The 21,318-nt window shown below is 39.6% G+C and overlaps 1 protein-coding gene across 3 annotated transcripts in view; it reads right to left on the bottom strand.

Moving 5' to 3' along the window:
• The window catches only part of LOC309889386 (alpha-protein kinase 2-like), a 71,545-nt gene that overhangs the window by 6,754 nt on the left and 43,473 nt on the right, over positions 1 to 21,318 (bottom strand). For 2 of the 3 annotated variants that reach the window (XR_014319221.1, XR_014319222.1), the window contains exons 11-12: positions 20,023 to 20,139; positions 12,045 to 12,276 (exon numbers count right to left, since the gene is read on the bottom strand). The exons of the other annotated variant lie outside the window; for it this stretch is intronic. The gene's annotated coding sequence lies outside the window, so the exon portion shown is untranslated. The remainder of the gene's footprint in view (positions 1 to 12,044; positions 12,277 to 20,022; positions 20,140 to 21,318) is intronic. 3 annotated transcript variants of the gene reach the window in all.

The raw sequence follows: 21,318 nt of genomic DNA, 5'->3' as shown, positions 1-21,318 counted from the left end.
TCTTGCTTAAATGCACCTGCTATTTTCACCCAACTTACTTTCTGCTATTTGCTCTGGGTTTCACTAGCTTAACTGATTAGACTTTAGTTTGAAGTGCAGTGGAATATAAAATTAAGATATAATCATCAAATATATACTGCTCTGTATCTACTCACTTCTACTCTGTACATTGTACCTTAACACTACAAATACACTATCAATGCTTTTTACATTAAGTTTCAGAGCATTTTCCTCTTTGACAATTCTCTAGCAGTAGTGTATAACAATGCGACCCCATAAAAATTCTGTGCCTCTAGTTATTCAATATATTTTCAAATTTCTAAGTATTCTGATCACTTGCACAATGCTTTGCTAAATAATTCGGAAGCTGGTTCAAACATCTACGATTTCCAGCAAGTTTCACTATGAAAGCAAAGAGGAAGATGACAGCCACCTTTCTAGCAACTGGATTTTCCACTAGCCAAGTCCAGATCCATTGGGGTATGCAGTATTCTTGCTCCATGAGTTACAAGACCGTGAACAGGAGACAGACCTGTGTTTGATCTGCAGGACATTCAATGTTGTGCCTTGATAGACTACTTTACAACCAAACAGTAAGCTGAGGACCTTGCAAAGAAGTTACTGGGTAACGCACAGTGGCTGTAAGTGACAAAGGTACCTCATTTTCCTAAGCACAGTGCAGGAGAAGGCTCCTCTCGATGGCTGCTCTGCAACCCAGTTGCCCTTGACCAGCATGCAGAGGAGCATCTGCAGTGCCACTGGCTTTGTGGAAACCAAAACTGGTTTCTGAGTTAGGTCCCCAAAACAAGACTGTGACTATCAAATGGGCAAGGATGTATACTAACAGAGAACAATCAGGTTAACCATGCAATTTTAAATTTAATTTTTGTCCAGCTTGAACCTGATAAATTTGAAAATCTCCTTTGAACCTGAATACAGTGAGCTTGACCTCATGGAGTGCTGAATGCACTCAGAGTTACGAGAAATTCAGCTGTAATGCCCATTTATACAGGCATGTGGGCAATCACCACTGCCTCAAGCTAGTGCAAGCAACCCAGTGTCAGCAAAGACACAGTAACATTGCACATAGCCCAGATACGACCATAACAGTTGTACTCTGGTTTCCAGCAATATTGTACTATCTAGTCTTACCAGACGAAGCTAGTACAGATACAACTGCAGAAGTTATAACCACAATTTCACTTTTGCTGTGCGTGTGCATAAACAGTGGGAAAAACCTGGGGCTTCTGCTTGTTCTGCAAATTTGTACTAATTACTTGCCCCACTTTGTCACTTTTTCAGGCTCACTATGTGCCGCAGCGTGGGTGGAAACATACATATCTCAGTGCCATAGGGGGTTCTGTACAGGCTTCTGAGCCTTCCTCCAGATTGCAGTAAACTATTTCTATTCCACAGATATCTATCACGTCTGGATTAGCTAGAGTACATGACCTCCCTTTGAAATCAGTTTTTAAACAAAAGGCAAAACTTTGAACCTTGGGCTAAAGTTAAAGAATAACAGTGCTGGACACTAGATCAATACCTGGCAAATATTAGTTGCATGCAGTGGACAGGTGCCTCTCTGCTGTACTTCTCACTATTTCGGTATGCTAATGCAGAATGCACCCTTAGGTTTAAGGGTTTCTTTACACAAAGAAAATTTTAAAAAAACATTCTGAAGCAACTAGGGACTAATAGTTGGTGCTAACCTAGTGATCTCTTTCCTCTGCAGTCCATCTGGAGCATAGAACTGAGTGTTACCTGACCACTAACAACCTTTTCTGTCTTCTACCATCTCAGTCACTTCTTATGTCCCAGTGCTTTATTTCCATGAAAAACAGCTGTTAAGAATACTACCAAGTTTTAAACAGCTCTGATTCCTACTCAAACATGCAGATAGTTCCCTGTGATTATTTAATAATGATTTAAATAGAAATCACGGTAACATTTTGTTATCTCAATGACTTGTTACAACATACACATCTCAGACTGTATTTCTCAACTGTGCTTCCATGTTAAAAAAAAAAAAAAAAAAAAAGCACGCAGTCCAAATCATGGGTTTTTTTCTTCTTTTATAACAGATTTGACTATTTGACTGTGAGTTGGGAAACATCTTCCTTTTGCTCCTTTCTGCCTTTTATCTTTTAACAACTGTACCATCCCTAACGAGCAATGAGAAGAGTTTGCCAGTCACTCAGTATTTGGTGAGGATTAGTCCAAGAAAGAGGCAGGTACTGCTCCATTACAGGGAAGCAGCCCAACACAAATCAAAGCGTTCCTCAGACCTGGATTTGACAAGTGCTCTCTTGCATTTTCAGTCTCTATGCAGCAGCAGCACATGCACTACAAGAGGTGCAGAGGTGCTGTACAGTAGCTGCTGCTAGCCGCAGTTTGGCAGTGTACTGGCATAAAGAACAACCAGAACTGGCGTAAAGAACCCCAGAAAGAGAAAATCTGTTATGTGGCAAAACCAGTCTTCCAACAGCATCAGCAAATCTAGCTTAGTATTTTCTGACTTCTGGTGATAAAAACATGACTTTCCATCCCCTGCAGTTGTAAGCACAGAGCCAGACTTTGCTCTGAGCAATACTGATAGGAACATTCCCTCCAATTTCATTCCAAAAAACGTGTTTTCTTAACATTACCTTACACTTCCACAGCTCTCACTTGGCTCTACACAAAAAGGAAGGGATGAAGAAACAGTGTCACAACCACGCCTGAGCTTCTTTTAGCCCACATTGAAGGTCTGCAGATACTGCATCCCTGCTCCTGCCCCTTTGTTCACAGTACCAAAACAAAGTTTATCACTAATATCTAACCTCGGCGGAAAGAAAAAGAATAGATGGAAGCAATTAAAAGCACTTCAGAGGGTATTTGTGATATATTCATTGCAGTTGAGGAAGTGACAGTTTCTTACATTTTGTATCCAGTGCTAGTTCAATCTACAGCAACTTTTACACAAGTATTTCTGGTACAAGTGCACACATCTGTCTCCCAGGAAAAGAAATGAGGCTACATACGGAGCTTTTTAAAAAACAAACAAACAAACAAAAAACAACCATCAGGATGGCTAGAATAAGCAGTACTTCACATCAAGCTGCACTTAGAAGGGAAGCAAATACAGTATTCAGAGGTCTTTATGCCTACTGCAAGCACAAATGAGAGTTACCTTAGAAAATTCAGAGCATGTTCAATCTTAACAATATCTAGCAACAACATCAGCATGAGTGACATTTAAAAGAGAAAACTAAGACTCATTTGACTGTCACAGAAACTTCAAATTATTCTGCTAAAGTAACTGTCGTCATGTTTTCGTGTTCGATTGTCAGTAAGAAAAAAAAATGCCTTTTTTTTTTTCTTCTAAGGCCAGTGTATATACACACATATATCCATACCACCTCTTATCTGTGCCATAGGCATCTGTTTAAATATCTTTGTTTGAGCCGATCTGTCCATACACCAAAGGACAGGAGTCCAATGACCAGTCAGTCAGCCCACCTGGTCATCCGCTGAGTAGCTTGTTTGTCCTGGTTACTGATCTCTATTGGTGGGGCTAAAAACACCCAAGAACCTCAAACCGGGGAATCAGTAAAATCCTGTTGCATCCTGCAATGATATCCTGAAATCTATTGAAAGTTTCCTGTGTACTTTTGAGGAACTCCAGAGACTGAACTGACGACAACTGTCTCCACTCCCCATTTTGTTTCCTCTCCTATAGGTTGACATTTTGTTATATGAAGACTTTCCCCTTTGTCTCATGTCAGCCTCAGTTTCCTAAAAGTTTGTTAAATGTCTTGCAAATCCAAAAAAAAAAAAAAAAAAAAGTATCAAGCGACTTTCCCTTCCCTACATGCCATGGCATCTCTTACATTTGAGGTGCACGGTTTTCTTCTTTACAAGAGCAGAAAGCATTCCAACTCCTTCCCAGCATCAGCTTATCCCTCACCACAAAACTTCTGTGATTTATTATATTGTCAGACATCTCAGACTACACATGTACACATGTTCCTAGAAGCAAAGTGGATCGCCTTCCTCCCCACTGTTTCTAGTCAATCTAAAACTGTAACAAGTAAGTAATCAGCACGATCAATGAAATGCAAAATCACAGGTCTGATTTTTCCACGAAAAGATCCTCAGGAACCCCCACCAGCTTTGTTGGGATAATCATGAAATCAGATGCTACTTGGTATGTGCAAGAATACAATACCCGGAAAATGGATTAAAATGGATTCCTAATTTGCTGGAATAATATACCTGGACAAGGACAATCTCTCAGCAGAAGTTCAAGCAGACATGGAGCTACCTTGAATTCCACGTGTATCATCCCACTTTGAGGTTTCAGCTTATTACAGCAACTACTAAGCAGCTGTTATGGCTAATGAAACACTCTTGCCTATAAGTATATTGCTCAGAAACCATTTCAATGCAGTTTACATCTCTTTTGTGTTCCCAAAAGCTATTAATAAACACCACCAACAAAAAAAGTTTAGCTCAATAGTCAGCAAGTCAGGCACCAAGACTCATAGATTTAAAGTAGATCAAGTGCAAGATGAGACAATATTTTATCTCCAAGTATTCTGAGCATTCATAAAGCATACAATGGTGTTTATGTAACAAAAGAGAAGAATCAGGTTATTTGGTTGTGAAAGAAAGAATCGGCAAGTCTAGGTTTCTCTGATAATCTTTTGCTCTAACCTGAGTTAAGGCACCATCACCCAAGTGAAGATTTCCCAGAAGCTATAGCTAGCAAGATTATAAATAAAAAATAAATAAACCAACGCCCACCCTCAAGTCTTGAAACCTGGATTGTCACATCACTGGTTTTAGTAGACCAATCAAATGAACTTGTTAAAAGGGTTACACGTGAAACATGTAGAAAAATTTCTTCTAAAAAATAGCTGAATTAAAGAAACAGAAATACCAATTTTCATTAAAAACTAAGGACATAATCCAATATTCATCCTTTCCGATTAGTATTCTATCAATAGGTGCTGGACTAGAGAACTCAAACAATACATAGTACCTTTCCCTGGTCTGTGCTCAATATTCTCTGTTCCCCTCATGTTCACAACCATATCCGAAAGCTGGATTTGAACAAAAACACACCTTCATGCCAATGAAATAAAAACAGAAGCATAGTAATTCTAAATAACACTTGAAAAGCAACATATTTTAATTCAATCACAACATTCACGTCAGCTTTCAAGAATTAAATAAAATTGCAGTTAGAGATGAAATAGAAACTTATTTAGGTTTGAAATTTCCACTTGAGCCGAAGTATTTTGCCAAATGATATGCTTCAGGAAAAAAATGTATTTGAAAAAACCTCTCTGTGTTGGACTGAGGTGCTTCAGGCAGTTCTCACGAACCTGTGGACACCGATAGATACTGTACCACATGCTCCTTCTAACAGAGAGAGTCTCTCATCTTCACACTTTCCAGTAAAATCCTTTAAACCATACAATAACTGTCTGTTGTGGCAGAACAGATGTCCCATCCCTGGAACTGTTTGAGGCCAGGTCAGACAGGGCGTCGAGCCACCTGATCTGGTGAGAAGTGTCCCTGCCCTTTTCTTCGTTAAGGTCCCTTCCAGCCCAAACGGGTGATTCTATGCAGTGGGGGGAATTCTGGCCCCACGGCAGCCAGCAGGAATTCTGCCAGCAGCGCTACCCCAGGGCTTTCCCCTAAACTTTCACCGGTGCCTGTCACAACCAAGGCCACGATGACTGCCTGCAGCTCCCTGCACAGGTCCCCGATCCAGCAGCATGAGCTGCCCCAAAAACAAGCAAACAAAAAAAAGCCACCAACAACAACCACCACACACATAGAGAAGGAAAAAGTAAATAAATTTTAAAAAATCACTAAAAATTACTAAAACCCCACTACATGCTATGAGATTAGCTACTAGCACATTTAAAGAATGAAATTCCCACTGTTTCCTTGTGCTCCCTCATCAAGCTCTTGTTTGCTTTTACTGGAACTATAAAAATCCATATGGAAGAAACCCTCATTTTCACTGTTCCACGCAGCACTTCAGACGTTCTGTTTCCGTTCAATCAGCAGGCAGCAGAATCATAGCACGGCCTGGGTTGAAAAGGCCCTTCAAGATCACCTAGTTCCAACCCCCCCCTGCTCCGGGCAGGGTTGCCAGCCACTAGAGCAGGATGCCCACAGCCGCATCCAGCCTGGCCTTGACTGCCTCCAGGGATGGGGCATCCACAACCTCCCTGGGCAGCCTGTGCCAGTGCCTCACCACCCTCCGAGTGAGAGCGCATCGGCCAGCGCTACCAGCCCCAGCGATAAGCCTGTGGACGAGCACACGCACGTGCTGCACACCCAGCCCCTTCAGCCGCTACTTCCTGCAGACTTCCAGAACGGAGCTCTCTGCACCTGCCCCGCTCCGTAGGAAGCTCCCCTGATTTCAGTAGGTGTTCCAACAACACAGCACCTCTGAAATGTTTTGGCATACAAACACTTGAAAGAAAGAACTCATATTCTGTGTGTAGGTCCAGAAACAGGCAGCTGTGGTAAGATTTCCCATGGGAAGCTTCGGGCCAAAGAGCAGCTGTTTCAGCTGCTGTTACCTTGCTCAGTACCTGGTACTTCCACAGCTGATGCACCAGATTACATCTGGTCAAGCTGAGAAGTTGTGCAGTCTCTCCCCAGGGAGGATGTCAAGACCCAATTGGATAAAGCCCTGACCAGCTTGGTCTGACCCTACAGCTAACCCTGCTTTGAGCAGGAGGTTGGACCAGAGACCTCCTGTCATCCCTCGCTACCTGAATTAAACCAGGATCTTAGGATCTTACTGTTGCAGCTACTCCTCAGCAGCCTTATCATCTCAGGGAACAACGCTATTTTCTCATTGCTTCTTTAGGAAGAAACCAGACACAGTTAGAAGACAGATAACTAATCCTGCTCAGGTTTTTCAGTGCAGTTCTGGACACAGCTTGTATTCTTGAGATCACATTAACACAGTCCATCCCATTTTTTCCCTTACTTTCACTTAAAATATATTGTAATACACAACCGAGGTAGCTTGCACACAGACCTTTTACTTGTGTCTGGCTGAGTTACTCACCAATCCTAAATTAAAATGGAACTTTATGTTCCACAAGCATTTAGGAGTTGTGAAACAAACTTAATCTTGCTACATATATCACTTAGTTTCACGAATCGCCCCAGTTCGTTTGTTCATTTACCTGAAGTTAAAACAGGGCTCTGACTTACTGCTTACAGAGGGCTGATAAGAATGATTAATATTTAACATTCTCAAGTTCATGTATGTGAAATGGCTCAAACAAGCTATCAATGAGAATATTGTAGCTTAAATCACCAATGACACTGGAAATGCATGCACATTTTCCCCACCAGAAGGCATATTTCACAATGTTAAAATACACGTCCTCCCTGCATCAGTGACCATGTCTTATTAAAGCATACCTCAATTTAGCATGCCATCAGGCTGCCAAGAGAGTCAAAGCACTGCAGTTACAAGCTCTTTCACTCCAAGAACAGGACTGTGCTCACAAAACTGAGCAGCCTAACAGCTGTAACAGGAGAGAGCACTACTAGTGATTGAAACTACTCACAGGTGTTGAAGCTGCAATAATTTTTCTAGCAAACAGACACTGCCAAATACCACCGTGAAAAATTAAGTCCTATCACAAGCGTAAACAGCAGACCAGAGCTGACAAGTCCTGGAGAAATAATACCCATAGTAACGATCAAATCAAAGAGAAGACTTGCTCTTGATACATTTCAGACTGAGTAATCTTTAACAAACTCCACAGAAAGGGTCTATTCTGACCCCAGAGCAGCACATAGAGCCTGTTGTTTTGGCAGAGTGGATACAAATGCCACCTTTGTACACTGCCATTCTCAGCATGCAGTTTCAAAGATAGCTGCAGTAGGATATTGTTTGAAAGTAAGCTGGAAAAACATCAGCTAAAGTCAGCAGAAAATAACCCACTCTCCACTGGGGATAAAGACTAAGCTTTGCATATGTGGTGGGTTTCTTGTTTTGTTTTCTTCCAGTCATAATAAATTTCCGCAGAAGAAAAACAAGTTTTGAAGAGTATTCTAGGAACAGCAGGTGAGTTCCAATTTCATTTCATACAGAATTTATCCAGCAAACAAAAATTTAAGAATATATTCTGCTTACCAGTTAAAAATATATGTGTGTATATATATATATATATAATTTCTGAATCCCTGAATAAGCCATGAAAGTAAAGTGTTGAAATGACTACAAATTGCATAGTTTAAGAACCTTCACTTCAACAAGAAAATAAGTAATTTCTACTTGTTCTTTATATAAACTCAAGCCTATCTTCTACACAGGAAAAGAGTTTAATCTACTTATATTACTGAAACAGCAATTGAACATGTTGAATTGATTTCCAATACAACAGAAAAACAACAAACATAGAAAGTGATGTTTTATTTTATTGCCAGTAGAAATTTTAAGCTTTTAAAAATAAAGGCCAGAAAATTCAAACTTGAAGAAGCTCAAGACAACTCCTCTGAGACTAAACGTATATTTCAATAGGTTTGCATGACTTTACAAGAAATGTAGCTTAGATATGTGGGGGTTTTTTTATTTGTTTGTTTTCTGAGAAACAACAAGAAGCTATTAGTGATACTCCAAAAGACGAATGTCATATTGCATTATGGGGGCTCTGAAGTATAGTCCCTATACGCACTATTACAGGCTAATCCTGTTTCCAAAAAAAATACTGAAACATCTCAGTTGCACTTCCAAATAAAAATATTTTTGTTTCAAGATATAAATATTTCAAATGGCCATCTGTTGCAAACTGAACTTGCAGTTTTCTTCCCCACTCCTCCACATTGGCGTTTTAGGAACTAGTTTGCTGGTCAAATTCATTTCCTTTTCTAACACTAATAACAAAGCAATGAGATAGTAAGGAGAGAAGCACAGAAAAAAGGGAGATGTTTCAAATTAATTTGCCTTTCAAATGCATTCTGAGCACAATGCTGTATAACCTGAGAAACTGCTGTGGCCATGGCAATAAATTTAAAGTTCTGGTCATCTGAATTGCTATGTGATTAGAGGCAGCCAATTCCCATTATTTGCACTTAAGTCCCATTAACATCAAAACTGCCAGGTGTCTTTAAAAGCTCATACGCTCAGACATTTACCACCCTATCTAGGATCGAGGAGGCAGTAAGAAACTCTTCCCATTTTACACTGAGTTCTTCCTTTCAAAAACAAGCCTACATTTGCACACAGGCCAACAGAGTATATGAATGTACATGAGGAAGGACCACAATACTGCACGTTTCCTTTCTTACAGCAAACATTTCCTGGCAAGGTACAGGATAGCATGTTCTCAAACACCATCAAAAGCATGCCTGTTAACATTCAATATTAAAAAAAAAAAAAAAAAAAAAATTTAAAAAGGTGGTTTCTTAGACTCCAAAGTTATGGTACGCTACACCAGATTTCTGTAAAATACCAAGAAGCATTTATGTGTGCTACCATCTGTTGCAGGGTAACAAGTCCCTGAGGTGAACATTGGTTAAGTATGGTCCACGGGGTAGGAAATTTCTTGGGAACCTGATACCAGTGGAATCTGCCCTTGTTAAACCCAAAATAGATCACTTATCCCTAAGTAAGTTTTCCAGCATTTCATTCATATATGTCTTTGGAAATTATGTAGTTTCACTGTTGGAAGTCAAGCACTTTACCCAACACATTGCTGGGACATGAATAGCTAAGCCTCATTGATCAACATTGATTTTGGAATTACACCTCAGACAAGTGTTTTTGGGAACTCTGTGCCACGCTGCTCAGTTAGAAGACTGCAAATACAGAGCATTTCCAGAAGCCAACATGAAAAAGTTTGTGTTACTCTGTCCTGAACAGTCTTGCCCAGAGAGCCTTTCTCCAATACACAACACAGAAACTGCACATGTGGCATAGACTGAGGTTATCACGCCAACCCAAACCATCTGAACATGGGATCACTTCTTATTCTATTAACCACAAACCTGATTTATCCACCCTTGGAAATTCTAAGTCAATTCCCAGGCATAGAGATTGAGAGGGGAGGGGGGAAACACAAGTTTACTGATGATTAACTTCAAATCCAGCTGTCTTTCTACCATCTATGGATACACATTCTAAAAAAAAAAAAAAAAAAAAAAAAAAAAAAAAAAAAGTAGAATCTGATATATGCCAAGGGAACAATGACTCCTGCAGTTTTAATTGCTGAATATTAACACTTCAGAGTGACCATATTACAAAGATGATTAGAATCTTAGAACAAATCTTTCCTGCTTTAGTTGTCAATTGGAAACTTACTCCAGCCAAGTCAGTCCAGATGAGCAGTTGCAATAATTCTAGTGCCATCACTATCCAGTAAATTTAATACCCAGTGCATAGGTAATCTTTTACAATTTAATAGAGACTGTTCTGATGACCTATCTGCTTTGAATCCAAGGATTCAGAAGTCTCTAGAAAGGTCCCCAAGCCACCATCACACCCACTTTTACTGAAGACTTACTCATTTCTCTTTGTCTCAACAACAGTATAACTCCTAAACCCTACTTCAGCAGCCAGCACATTAACAATTCCTCTTCCAATATTTTTGTTGAACAATGCCTCAATGTTGCCCAGAATTGCCAATACTTCATTTTAATTTGAGCTCAAAATCCATATTTTACTCACCTGTTGTTTCTACGTGCAAAGTTATCCACAACACGCAAACTGCATAGATCTCACTGGCCAGGTTAAAGGATGCCATTCAGGCTTCAAACTGAAAACCAGCTTCTGCTTCCTGAAACAATATCCCTTCCATAGCGTTCTCCAATTACCAATATATCAAAATTTTCTGTTTGAAAGAGAGGAAGATCTATTTTCGCAGAAGCAGCTGCTTTCTTTTTCTTCCTGCTTTAGTCCTTGTTCTCTTTTCCCCGTAGAAATGTCTTGCAACACATGAAGAGAAATTGTGATGCCTGACTCTAGCCACCTGCATTAATCTGAGCAAAGAGGGACAGCTGTGCTCAAGATGCTTATCCCCTTCCCTTACACACACCCTTTGTGACAGAAACATGACTACTCAGACAGACTAGAAAAAGAAACAGCAGATTGTTTTTCTGTGGCCTTGAAATCGAGGTTTTGTGACAAGTATCTCAGTTCAGCAGAGCTATGGCATCCAGGACTAGAATAGCCACACGAAATTCAACTTCATGCTGCATAGGACAGTGAGTTAGCCAACTAAGGAACACTACTACCTGAGGAGACTAAACATGAGATCTATGTAAAGATTACATTTAGCAAGTGAAATGTCTGCAATGTCATATAACAACTAACATTTTTTGATTTTGTCCCCGCTTTTTGTCTCCAAAACATTGATACTACAGCCACATTATTTTTGCTTATTATAACAGATGTTGAGAAATAACAAAGAGAGGAAAAAGCCCTGCTAAGCTCCATTGAAGTACCCTTAACTTGGCTATTTCTTGGCTCAATGCACTCCTGCTATAGAGGTCAATTCTAGAGAGTTCTTTTTCCAGTCACCATGTGGCCAGAACAAGTTCAAACTGGTAGCAAAAGGATGGGTTAAATTTTCAACACAGAATTATGAAAACAGTGTCATGATTTTTCAACCAATTTCTGAGCCTGCAATTTTTATCAAAAGACAAAAATAATAAAAAGCAGGCCAAGCCTGTGCTGAGCTGTACTGGCTGAAATGCTTCACCTGAAGTACAGTGGGAGACAGAGGCAAAGCACGTGGTGACCACTCATATCCAGAATGAACTTCACCACTCACAGAAAAGTTAAAACAATGATTAATTAGAGCTGATTATAGCAAGCAATCAGTGCCAGGCACCCTTTCCAGCCTACTCTCTACAACATTTTCATTATCTGCTCTGGTGCAGACAACCGGAGCTGAATTCACCTGCGGGGTGCTTTTCCCTCCCGTGGGTGGTCAGACCGTTCCCTCCAGAAAGGGACGTTCTGGGCTCAGCTGCCCGGGCTGCAGAGCGCTGCCTCACAGGCCACCGACACTCACCGTGTCCTCTGCAAGCAGGTCCAAGCAGGCCAAAGACAGCTGCAGTGAGATGGCTCCGAAGGGAGAAGAAAACACAGGCAGAAAACGTGCATCTCCTCCCTGCAGAACACAGCCGCCGACTGCCCCCAGCCCAGGCCCTGTGCCGGGAGGGCACCTTCCGGAAGGTTCCGCTGCCTGCGAGGGTCGCACCCACGCTATTTTCCCTCTCAGGTGTGAGAGTGGGGGGTAAAGCCTGCAGGTAAAAATCTGAATCATTCCTCTGCTGGGTGTAAAAGTATCACACAGATACAACGACACTGAACACACATGAGTGAAAATTAGTAAGATGTTAAGACCTTTTCCTCTGTGGAACAAGCGCTAACTTTTGTTTTCTTCTCTTTTCTGACGTAGGTGGCATTAGCCACTACTGAGCAAAGATTTGACTTATTGTGGCAAATTCTGAAGGCAATAACACTACTGGGATTCAGACTCCAAAATGACTTAGAGCTCTAGTCTTGAAATGATTAGCCCATGCTTACTGATCAAAGATTACACTTTCTGGACCCCATGTGTGTAACATGTCAGTATCTACCACAGTACGGAAAGAGTTGAAATTGTGGCCAAGAGAGAAGTGGTGGTACAAATCTCTCTGATCACAGAAACACTTGTTCTACTAAGTTTTATGTGTTTGATGACTGGCAGACCAAAATAAATCATACAGCAGCACAGTGAACCGATACTCACTGACCCAAATTCAGAGTACCAGTTTGTACAAGGCAGGAGCAGGGCAATTTTAGGGCCGTTACCACTCAGTGCTTACGGCTAGCTGTATGTAGAGGGGAGGTCTGCAGACCTCCTGGTAGCATCTAGGAAGGAAGACAGGTTACAAAAAACTTATCTCGCATTCATTGTAAATGTCCATTACTAAATAATTCGATCTGCTGAGATTCACGATTTATAGGGCTAATGCTTTGCCTGAAATGCATAGGTTGCAGAAGTGGTTGGCAGGAAAAATGAAGTTCTGTGTCTTTGATAATATCTGATTGTCTGAATGGTAATTAATTGATTGGTAAGTAATTTCTCAGATGAATGGAAGCAGTATCACTGACCTCAGCAAAAGACTTAAAGCTAAGAAGCAAGTAACAACATTTTCTGAGGGAGTAGTATTCTTGGTGGGTGAGGAGTTGCTCCTAGGGTCAGGTAAATGAACACAGGTTTTCTGTGTTAGCCATCTGCTTACAACAAATTACTTAAATTCTATCCACAGCTGTTTTGCTGGGGGAACACACAAATTTCATTGATGGTACATTGTTAGTTGGACTTTGTACTAATTTACTTAATCTGAAGATAATCCTCAACCTGAATTCTTTGTGTCTGATCTGTCAGATGGTGAATTGTCGTGAGGAATGCCAGGATGATCTAGAACTGATGTAATGAGTTTGATGATTGGGAAATTCAAATCAATTTCGTTTACTGAGCCCCAGAAGTAATCAGGAGAGATCATGTTTTCCAGGTTAAATACCTTTGCTCTACTTTATAATGCTTTAAGTTAATCTTTCCCTATCTAGTAGTCAGAATGACCAGCATAGGTAATCTTTAACCCCTTGCAGTTGACTAACAAGGGTCACAACATTTTCACTGCTGTAATTTAAGTTGTCCTAGTGCTATATATGCCTTACCTTTGCCTATTATATTGTAGTATTAGTGCCAGGAAAATGTGCTTCCTTTAATGTTCATGAAGGTTGTTGCCTCTGGGATATTGTAGGAATTTGTAATAAAATGATAAACAAATACCAATTTTGCCCACTTCCAGCCCAGTAATTCCTGTAGCAATTTCCTCTCACAAATGTAATGGTCATACACTAAACTGACAAAAATCTGAATAGCTCTACAGAAATTAGTATGTTATAGCAAAGGGACAAATTCATATACATCATTAGTTTCATATCATTTTTTTCCATAAAATGATGTGGCCTAAAACTTTGACCAAGATTAGTCTGAAAGTTTTAAACCATGCCCACAGCTGGGGAATTGTAAAATTTTCCATAGATAAAACAGCCAACTCCAGCTAAGTTTAATTCTAAAGGCATTCACTGTATGCTCATTAAAGATAGAGGCTGAGTAAAGCCATAAATGTAAAGCCATAAAATAGCTCAAATTCTCATATGCGAATGGCCATCAGTATAACTGTTAAATTCTGAGGCTGGTAATCTAAGTAAGCAAAGTAAAATAAAATGTTTAAATATCTATTCCACAGGACTACAGGATGGGAATCTCCTTGGACTGGTGCCTCAGTAATTTCCCTTTAAATCTCTACATCTTTCGGCATCACATTTTTCAGACCAGAATCTCAGCCGAGGGTCCAGTTGCCCATCTCCTTCATCCCATTGTTAAAAATTCCCCACATAGAAAATCCAGTTTTTATTTCTGTGGTAAGTTATCATTCCCACAATTTTGCAGTTGTTCCTTCATTCTTTTCACATGGAAAGCACTTCATTCCTCAGATACCTATTTCACACTTCATATCCTCCATATTACATGTAAGAAAAATGATAGGAAAGAATTCTTCCATGGACCAAATTTCAGTGTTTGTACAGCGACCCCTTAGTAAACAGGAGCAGAGCACATAAAATGGAGTCAGACAATCACAGAATTCTTCAGGTTGGAAAGGACCTTTGGAGGTCACAGGGAGTACTTCTGTGCTCTAAGCAGTGCCAACTTCAAAGTTAGGATGAACTTCGAAGTTAGATAATTTTGCTTGGGGTCATACCTACATTTTTTCAAGAGAAGAATTTGGCTCTTGGATGAATGTGCAGTGTGTATTGCATTATTTGTCCTTGTGTCACCTGTGCTGACATTTAAACAAACCAGTTCTTTTTTTCTTTTTTTTTTTTTTTTTTTTTCCTCCAGAATTTCCAAATAATTTGGCATTTAATTTCACAGAATTGGACCAAAACCAGTCTGCAACAGTAATGAATGTTGCAATTCTGTTTCAGACTCTCATCTGTGGCTTCATGTGTACTTCATTTACAATTGCAGATTGCCATTTTGAAGAAAAGAGCTTTTATACAGAAACATATCCCCCAAAACACTGGGTAAGTGGTGTTTCTTTTGTGCACAGAAATGTAGAACATTTTAGTTTTTCTCTATTATTTTTGGAGAACAGGATGACATTTTATTTTTGAGATGTTTTGTCCTCTTTTTATTTATAAGTTTATTGCCAGATACCTGCTGTAGATGTATCTTCATATTTTCAGAGCAGCATGTGTTGTTTGCACCCAGAACTCTGGTATAATTATACAGGTAATTTTTCAGTACATTTTTCTCCCTAGACTTGTTCTAGTACTATAAGCAGACTATGACCTACTACTAATGCTGCTGCTTCTACTATTAATTCCATCTTCTTCATGCTGTGTGCATGTACATATCCTGGCTAAGACACTTCTCACTGAAAACAAGCACTCTCAGTACCAAATGAAAAGCAGTCCCTGCGTCAGCAGGTGTCCTGAACAGACCAAAGGCAGAAGGTAACACAAAGGCTGAGAGCACCATCAGAAAGCTCTAATCACTGGGACCCTAAACAACAGTTGTAACTGGGGGTATATTTTGCCTAATTTTAACGCAAGTCTGTTAGTAGTAATAATCATGTCACAGTCAGGTCTCACTGCACAAGATGTCTGCATACACAAAGAATATACATACATACAAATGCTGTAGATCATATCCTGATCTTTTAGAAGTTAGTGGGAATGCTTCTAAAGACTTTAATATATCCTGTTTTGGTTGATGTTAAGCGATCAGATGACTGTGATTCACTCCAGAATTTTCCCAGTTGTCTCAAGTTCATGTCTTTTTAAGGATAGAAAATGAGATGGTATCAGTGCATGCAAGTAGCTGCACAGCCAGCTGAGCTTGGCAGGTAGCCATGGTTTCCCTTCTCATAGAACACCTGAAGTTAGACAGCACAGATTACAGGTGCTTCTAACCTACGAGTAAGTGACTAGTATTGTGTTCTTACAAAATTCTTAATTTCAATAACTTTCTTCAATACTCTATCATATAGAGCAGAGTATTAAAGCCAACACTCAGGCACGTGCTTTTTTCTTTTTCTGTCTCATTTCATTCTCCACTTCCCTACTACATGTCACCTGTTAGCACTAATCATTTGTGCTTTGTGTTAATTAAAAACTTTAACAAAACTGGAAATGGTACAGTGACGTTGCTTTTAAAACTAAGTTTAGAAAAATATGTCATTATATCTCTAATAATGATTCTGCAGTTTTTTCATAAGGCAAAAAAACTATTCTTGACTGCTCTAAATATAGCTCCTTTATTGCACAAAAAGCACAGTTACACACCTTTCTCTTTTATTCATGTCTGCAGCCATTATTATGTTATTAGTGTATCTGAGACTGGAACTACACCGTGATTAGGCTGCATTTTTGTCATTAGTGTTCAGATAGGTTTAACTGAAGTCAGACTTTTCCTTAATCTCATAGGTGAGTTGGAAAATGAAACTAATTAAAAATGCAATGGACTCTTGCAGAGTTATGAAAATTCCTGCACAAAAAGACAGTAAATCAAAATAAAAAGATTGGTAAAGTCCGGCAGTGAACATTAAGATTAGACTGATGAATTCACTCTTGCTACAAGTAAGTAATTAATATGAAGACCTAGTAAACACTGCATCTTGGGGTTAAGGAGAACAAGCAGCTGAAAAAAAAAAAAAAAAAAAAAGTATTTTTCATTTTTCCCTGCCCACATATGTCGTCTCTAAAGGGAGAGAAAATGGAGCTTTCAAGGATTTTTTTCCCCTGTTCTTCAATCTGTTTGACTGAAGATGACTCTGGCTCTGTGCAGTGAGGGCCATCTCCCACCCCCAGATCAATATTTTAATATGTCTTATCGGAAAGAGAATGAATTGTTTACTTTAAAACCTCAGGATCCCATAAAGGGCAAGGCAAAGGTGTCCACTGGAAACAGAGGCTTTCAACAGCTGACCACTGCTGTGACTCGTAAAAGAAAACCAAGATCTGCAATGATCAGAATACAGTGATAGTCATCAAAATGTCATACAACAGAATCTCAGTTCTGACACATCCTAACGACACACCATGGGATCATTTGCTAGTCGTGCGAGATGGTAAGTGCTTTCCTGTGCTTGCTTCACGTAAAGAAAATGAAATGCTAACATGTACTAACAAAAATTAAATAGTGTAAATGAGTTTTGAATAATAAACACTTTGGCATATCAAGATGTCTGCAAATGCCTGTGGCTTGTGTAATTTAACAGGATTTAATGTCTTGTACATGGTGATCTCAGCCTGCACTTTCTATTAAAGAGATTAGGTAGCTTTAGGAAAAAAAATAAAGTTGGTAGTAAGCACGCCTAGGCTTCACCAGGGTTACAGGAATGCTTCCAAGTCTGAATATATAAAAAGGACAATTTTTGTGATCCATATTCAGATACTTCTTTAAAAATTCTTTTGTTCTTCACAATGATCTTCTCAACTGGAACATTCTAGTAGTATTCTTTATATGAACATCTAGCAGAAGAAAAGCAAAAAGTAGGTTTTTCTTTTTCTGTGCTGATTATTTTTTGCTTTCTCCCTGTGCTAATCTGTTGTTCTGAGTTGCAGTACTTTTAGATGGTGTACATTTCTTTCTTTCATTACCTTTTGTCCATGGAAATACTCCTGTTGAATTGCTGGCAGCTTCCATGTAGTTGTGGAACTATAAAACTGCCTGCTTGTAGTTATCTGGCTGTCTACTGACATAAACATTTCACAAGAAAGCCTAAAGGCTCATCTGCCAGTTCCCTGCTGCTGCTCTTGGCACTGTGTATGTCAGTGACTGTCCAACTTTACCTTAGCGAACTTAGAGTAGGATCTTGTGTAACCTTTCTTCTCTGATGCAGATATAATGCCAAGTAAAATGTGCATGGGGAAAGGGGGAAACCACTTATATGGTTATGGTATGAGTTAGAAAACAATGTAAAAGTATGTGTGTCTATTTGGCATTAATTTCTAATTATCACCAGCTAAAGCATAGACACATTTATGAAAAATAGTCTCTGGACCTCAGCAAGCCACATCCTGACTAGACATAATGTGTTCTGGGTGTGACTGTGTGTCCCGTCATTAATTCAAAAAACTCAGTGCCATTTTGATGCACAGGATGTGCTGCATATCCTTTCCTTCTTTTGGAGGTGACTCCTTCATAGCTGTGATTTCACAGTGGCCTGACCTGTCTGTGGATCTGCAAATCTGTCCAACCACTCTGCATATGCATTTCCCCACAGCACATGCAGACTCAAAACACAAAGTCAGTCAAAGATAAAAAGCAATTGGAAAAGTTTTGGCCCTGCCCAAGCATTTATAGGCTTGCTTCTTTGACAAAGGTGGGAATGATGGAGCATCTGTAATAATCGTGTTCAAAACACAAAACAATCTGACAAGGTAAGCAGCTAGTGGCAGTTCATTTCTCTGCTATTTACCATTTCTCTGCTATTTCATTCCACTTTCTCAAGCCAGGGCTGCTATTTTTGTAGTACCCCTCAATCCGTGTGTCACCTGGAGATCAGGTTTCTGTGCGGGAGCTTTTCCTGCAGAGAGCCATGTCCTACTCCCCTCTACCTCCAATGCTTCAGTTGACCTAGTGGCAGTCGCCCATACACAGGCTCTTATTTTGGGGCACACAGACCTCTGCTTCTCACAAACTGCAGCATGCCCTGATTCAAGCTAGGGAATGTCTCTCCTTAAAGCTGATACTTAAAGTAATGACCACTTGGTCTGAACAAGTACAGAACTGTGATTTCCCTCCATAGCTGTACCACATTCAGCTGATATGCCTCAGTTCTGTCAAACATATTTTACAAACAGCTGATGATAGAGATTTATGCCTCTCCCTTTTGTTTCTAAGCTGTAACGTACAATGCGAGTGCTGACAGCAGACTGGGAATAAAGCACAGGTGCTAAGGCTGTTACTGTGTGAGAATGACACATCATCAGGGGAGTGAATTAGGAAACATTAAAAAAACGAGACTGACAAGAAGGCTAAACCCATGGGAGGAGTTTTGAGGATCTGAGAAGTCTACCCATTGAATGATTTAACTTGCTTAATGTTTTCTATTGCTAAAATGTTATCGGATCCAGAAGACTATAAGAAGGTGTAGCTTTCTTATATATTGGCAGAAAATACTCCCAAATACATAAAAATGTGAATGCATTTACTAAGCATAAAAAATTAGATGGATGTTTTAAAAGTATTAGACTAATATGTTCTGTTGTCCCGACACAAAAAGACAACTCCTTCCCCTCTCAGGAACACATCAGAAGGGTGCTTCCAGCCAGTCCATACAGCATTTTTTCTGAGTTAAAAAGTTCAAGCCTTCAGTAGCCACAAGAAACCATTGCTGAACTAAGCACATATAAAATCTTACCAAATTCTTGAAAAACTGAAAATTAATATTTAATGTACTCTGCTCTCCCTGAAAGTTTTTTTTTTTTTAATCCAATTCTAGGGGAGTATAGGACTTGCATTCCGTAGTTCTCCTTTTTCTTGAAGTTAGTAGGCTTCATTAGCGTTATCAATTAGTAATTTATTTTGTTATTGCTAATAATGAATGTTCACTAGCTGGCTTGCACTTTCACAAAGCTACCTTCTATCTGCACAGGATACCTAATGGTTTCTAATTCTGATGTCTTCCCTTCTCTGGGCTCCTTCTCTATTTTCTCTGCTGCTTTGCAGTATTCAGATGTGATCATAACATCCAACTGAATACCCATGGTTTAAGAAATCACCGTGCAGAAGATGACACTCAGTAACTTTTTGTATGCTCTTAGACCTCTCCTCATGAATTTTACAGTTTCATTTTTTTAATACTTACTGAGGATGTGCAGAAAAGTTACTAGACTTGCAGGTTAAACACAGAAATGTACTCTGTCTTGTCAAACAACAACAAACAAAAAAACGTGAAGAAGAAACAATAATAATGTACCTTAGTTACACTGCTTAATTCACTGTTGGATGTGAAGCGTCACAGAAGATCTTGCACTGAATGAAACAGTTGGAAGAGAAGACCAACTTGCTGTCTAAGTAGGCTGGTTCTAAAACACTATCAAAAACAAGTATATGGAAAACAAATATAGTCTTTAGCATCATGACTCTGATCTAACGTATATCTATAGAAGTCAAGCACTTATTCTGAGTTATCTCCATCAATAAGAGAAAGGTGCAAGTCCTTGCAGAGAATGCTTCATCCCTCTCTCCATAAATTTGTCTCTTAGGGCAGCACTGATGACTTTCTAAAAGTGCCTGTCAGTTTCCTTTGCCTATAAAGGCACATTTAAAGCTACTTAGCTTTCAGATGTCTACAGCTAGCTGAGACAAAAATGCTGAATCCTATCTCCCACTTCCTTGGTGAGAACCCTGATGTGCCACATTAAGTATGCATACTGATGGTCTTTTCTCTGTGTTTTGCAGATCTTTGAAGTCTCCATGCTGAAGTCTGCATGTGTACATGTTACTTCTTCCATGGACTAACAGTCTACTAGGAGAGCTGTGGAGTGTGACAATGGTGTTTGTGTCCATTCTATCAAACGCCATTATCACACTAAATAGCTACTGGTAGATCAGACATCAATTCAGAAAAGTATATGAACTGTAGCAATACATTCTCCTACTGTGCTGTGGAATAAATAAGCTTTCTGCATGTCAGGATGACTCCTTTTACAAGTAAACCCACAATAATACGTGGGAAATACATAACTCTGTGCATTTCCAGATTCGCGCTGTAAAGCACACAAGAATCATCTGAATCACAGAATCATAGAATTCTGAAGGGATCGTAACACCAGTGTTGGCAAAGTGGATTTCATTGCAGTCGATGCAGCTGTAATTACTCTACCTCTGAAAAACAAGGCTGGCTTGGGATTTTCATTTGCCTGTTGGATTGACCGTGACAATAGAGTACTGAAGCCAGTTACCTGATGTAGTCAAACCCTGGCTCTTATTTTGGTACCCCATTCAAACATACAGGTTTCAAACATTAATTGACTGAGATGCTTGTAACACTTTTCAAACAGAACACCTTTCAAAATGTTGATAAAAAGCTATTACACCCAACTGGAAACAACATTTATTCACGTTTCAAATGCTTGCAGCTTTGTTCCCTTCCATATCACAACTGTATATACAATTTCAGCACTATGCTCAAGTCCATCATTTTATGTTCTGAACCTGCTGTTTCGGGAAGGGACATAATTTCCTCATAGAAGTTCTCCTGAAAACTTTT

The sequence above is a fragment of the Aythya marila genome, assembly GCF_965140915.1.
Source record: "Aythya marila genome assembly, chromosome: W".
Lineage (NCBI taxonomy): Eukaryota > Metazoa > Chordata > Aves > Anseriformes > Anatidae > Aythya > Aythya marila.
Note: the sequence above shows the minus strand (reverse complement) of the source record. Positions and strands in the feature narration are given on the sequence as shown.